Source organism: Zalophus californianus, chromosome 6 (genome assembly GCF_009762305.2).
Source record: "Zalophus californianus isolate mZalCal1 chromosome 6, mZalCal1.pri.v2, whole genome shotgun sequence".
In the NCBI taxonomy this organism is placed as follows: domain Eukaryota; kingdom Metazoa; phylum Chordata; class Mammalia; order Carnivora; family Otariidae; genus Zalophus; species Zalophus californianus.
In genome coordinates this window covers 47,160,707-47,165,321 of record NC_045600.1, presented here as the reverse complement: position 1 = coordinate 47,165,321, position 4,615 = coordinate 47,160,707, and positions in this window count along the sequence as shown.

Here is a 4,615-nt window from a genome sequence, read left to right as displayed (position 1 = left end):
AATTTTTGCATGCCACAAGGAATCATCAAAAGAATTGTTCCTTCCTCTCATAAATCAGACCAAAGGAGTCCCCAGTAAGAACATTTCTCTTATCTTTCCCTTGGCACAGAAGTAGTGCTACAAAACGTGGACTGGATGGTGTTCACTACCCTTGGGTGGTAGCTGCTAGAATGCAACATTGCCATCTGTAGTCAAGGGACCTTTTATTCCCAGCTGCAGAAGCCAAGTCACAGGACTTGCGAGAATGCTTGGGATGCTTCCTGTGAACTTAGGACACAAAGAGTCTGTGGTGTGGCTCTGAAATGGGAACTGCTAAAGAGAGAAGAGCTGAAAGGGATCTTTATTATTGCTAGTAAGGACATTGCTATTCATGTATAGAGTATGTGTGCATTCAGAAAACAGATCGTGTGTGTGTGTGTGTGTGTGTGTGTGTGTGTTTGAGGATATGTACATGCTGACATATATATAATGTGTGTGTGTGTGTGTGTGTATATATATATATAGAGAGAGAGAGAGCGAGGGAGGGAGACACACACACACACACACACACACACACACACACACAAAATTGAGGTTATTGTTTTCAACATCTAACCCAGAATAGTGTTGGAATGGTTTAGTGGGCATCGAGCCATCGTACCTGTGATTGGCCAAGTTCAACAAGGGGACTGTAGAATTAGAGAAGGAGCCCGTGTTTTTCTTATTAATGGTTAAGCCATTGCCTCAGATAAGGGATTTTCAGTTTACCAATAGGAAAATGGTCACTCAAGTTGGAAATCCTTCCAAAATAGACTCCCTGTTTCACTTAACATTGAGCAATTTTGGTATGCCAGGGGCTCCCAAGAGAAGATTTCTATGATACATTAAAATCGATAAGCTTCCAACTCATTCTGTCTCCTCAAAGGGCTGTGAAAAAGTTACCAGTAATACCACCTGGTATAGAAAGTGAAAAGCTTGAAACATTTTCTTTTATGTCAAAGTCAGAGAAACCATCACACATGCCAAAGGTCTTTGAGATGATTAATGCCTGCATTCATAGCTTCTCTTTCTTAACCAAGGTTGCAGTGAAAAGTGAACTTGAGTTGATAGTTCATGGTCCTTAACTGAAGCATCATAGATTTATGTGTACAGAAATATAGCTGTCATACAAGCAAGACCTTGAATTTCACCTGATGTCAGTGATAGACTCTGTTAGCTATTTTCCTCCTTATCTATTTTTTCCAAATTATAGATGGATTTATGAGCAGTTTAGGGTAAAGGGGACCCTGAGGATAGCTTAAATTTTCTTAATCTCATCTAACTAACAAATAGAGGTCATATGCAAGAAGGATGGTTTTTAGGTGTCAGTGTGAATTTCTTGGTGAGATTACTTATGTGGACAGGAAGCTTGCCTTTCGAATGCACCTGCTTTGTGAGGGTGCCTATAAACTATGTGATCTGAATAAGGCTTGTACTACGTTACTTCCTTTCCATCACTGGAGGATATCACCAAAGTAAGATACTTCCTTGTTTAATTTGGTAATGGTGCTAAATTAAAACAACACAACCTCTTTTGATTTAGAGAATCAAAAGAAGACAAGATATAGCAGAAAATATTGAAATTAAGATACAGTAATGGCACTTTCATTCAAATTGATCCAGTTCTTAATGATCCAGCATCGGAAAGACAGAGAATGGCAGAAATGCTGCCTTTGGTAAAGGTGTGGCCATAGGTGAATGAAACCCAGCTCCCTTTCAGGCCTGACCACATACACATAGATAATACCTCAGGAGTGGATCCCCAGGGAGTTAAAGAAGACTTGTGATTTGTAAGATCAATTTTTTTCCCCCTGAAGGGCTGTTAAATGCGATTAATTCAGATGAAATTTGGGAAAATTCCATTTTCCTTTGCACACAGAAAGGTAGAGGAATTCACAATGATCTGGAACACAAAATTGTCAGTCATGAGGTCATTCCTCTGCTTTGACCTTTGTGAATGATGAGTTCAATGACTTTTCCCAGTATGAAACATGAGTACCAAGGCCTGAAACTCAAACCTAAAGACCCCCAGGGCCCATGTTAATTGTTAACTTCATGATTTCTACACCAAATACATGGCTTGCTCTAAAGCATTGACAAAAGCAGTTTTTATTGACACGGGAAACCTAAAAATAACCATAGCCTTGAATACTCAGATCACTGAGCCTGGTTAGGACACCAGCCAAACTGCAGGAAAACTTTATTTTGAGTATGTACTATAACACTGAAGACAAAAATAGCCGTACACAAATATCATACATAAGGTTGGTAAATGTGTTTTTTATGGGGAGAAATAAGGACTAAGAATTCCATTAAGAAATAAAGATTATTGGCCTAGTCTCAAAGTTTCACTCCTAAAGATTCCCAAAGGAAAAATAATGTCTTTAGAGTGGAAAAATCTTCCACCACCATCATAACTGAATCACCAAAATTTCCACCACCAGGAATAACGTAGGGATGTTTGTACCCCTTGATATGGTACACTGAGAGAGCATAACATAACCTCTATGGTTTTCTGCAAAAAAAAAAAGTGTGATTATGAAAAATCATCAGATGAACCAAAATTGAAGGACATTCCACCAAATAACTGGCCAGGACACTTCAAAAGTGTCCAGATGATGGAAGACAAAGAAGGGTAAGGAAGTGTCACTGATTAGAGGAGACTTGGAGGTGACAACTAAATGCAACACACGTGGAATCTGGTAGTGGATCCTGAACCAGATCTTATTTGAATTTTGCCATTTGCCCACTGGTCTGAATATTAGTGAGCAGTATTATATGATTGGTAATTTTCTGGTTTGGTCATTGTAGTATGGTTGTGTAAGATGTGAATGTTAGGGAAGCTGGCTGAAGGATATCAGGGAACTCTGAACTATTTTTTCAACTTTTCTAAATGTATTTCAACATAAGAAAATGAAAAAGAAAAAGCTGGTTAAAGAGAAATATGAGGAGACACAAATAACCATTTTTGCCTTTTATTAGAAACCTTAAGAGGCCAAGTCTTGAATTTTTACAACTGAAAAGAGTACCAATCACATACAGTCATATTTACTTTAACCCCAATTATATGAAAAACTACTCATACTAAGAGAATACCCTTAAAAAAAAAGGACCCTTACAGATTGGCCTAGTTTTTCCTCACCTGGTAAAACACAGCTAGAAATAAGAGATAAACCAGCAACAATTTATGCTCATCTCTCAAGTTTTAGGCACAAAAGTCCTTATACTTCGCTTCAAGGAGATGCTCTTGGTCTTAATTCAGAGCCCATTCATTCTTACTTCATACATAGCTCTGTCTTTTTTTTTTAGCTCATAATAGGCGAGAAGGGAGTAGTACTGCATCTGATCACGACAGAGGCAAATCCATAGTCAGCAGCCCCAGCAATGTGTTCACCAGGTCATACGGTTTTGTGAAATTTGTGAAGGTAAGATATTTTGGCTACAGTTGGTTGGGACTGCCTGTTGCCACTCTGACTTGCCCTCAGCACCCTTCACCTCCTGTCACATGGCATTGGAGTGGCTGTAAGCATTTTCGAGCTCCAGGTAACTGAAGTGAACTAGGGTTTTTTTGAGATATATTTGTATATTTTACAGTCACTTCTGTGTATTGTTAAATCATTGGTAGCTGACCCAGAGCAGGAGCATCTTCCAGGAGTACTCCCACTCTCCAACTTGGAATCTAATTTTGTATTTGTCTTTTTGTATTCTAAAAGAGCTCTCTCCTTCCCCCCTGCTCAATAGTATGGTCTTCAGCCCCCTACAAATTTGATTCTACTCTTGGCAATGACAGTAATGTTTGAGGGAAGACCTGGTAAAGATGTTAGAAAAGGAATTAAGTAAGGAAAAAACCCCTATTAATTAATGTAAACAAAAAATCAAAGAACATAGTGCTCTGGGGCTATTTAGTGTGTGGTTTAAGATTCAACAAACTTCAGTAGATCCTAAGGCCATCAATGTATTGAAGCATATATGATAATTGATATTAGTTGTAATGATCCTGAGTCATGAAGTAAAGCTTAAACTGTTGATTATACTCTGTTAAAAAAAATACAGGGAAGTATATAATTCATTTAAGGAAGATTTGCTTTTTAGATGTTTAAAGTGTTGATCCTTATGCATCTAAATCTTCAATGATCCAGAAGACATACCTAAAAACAGTTGTTTATTCAAACATTTAGATGGCCTGGGTTTTACTCTAATTTGGTTAGGTAAAGCTTAGGATGGTGGGTTACGATCCTTACTCTAAACATCAGAGTAGTGTGTCAGACCAGTCAGTTGGATCAGATTTCCCATGATGGTGACCTGAATCTTTCCTGCATGCATTTTTAGCTCTTTTCTCGTGAAAGAGTTGTGAATGAAGTAGGCCGTTCTTAGAAAGTCCTGGAAACTAATATTTAGCTGAAGATGCTTTGTAGAGGCAGAATGGTGTCAAAGAGTGGCTATAGGTCATACAGCTAAACCAGTGAACCTGTACTTGTGAAAAGGAAGCCAGACAAAATAGGACAAATACTGTATAATTTCACTTACATAAAGTATCTAGAGTAGGCAGAGTCATAGAGACAGAAAGTAGAATGGTGGTTGCCAGGGGCTCGGGGGT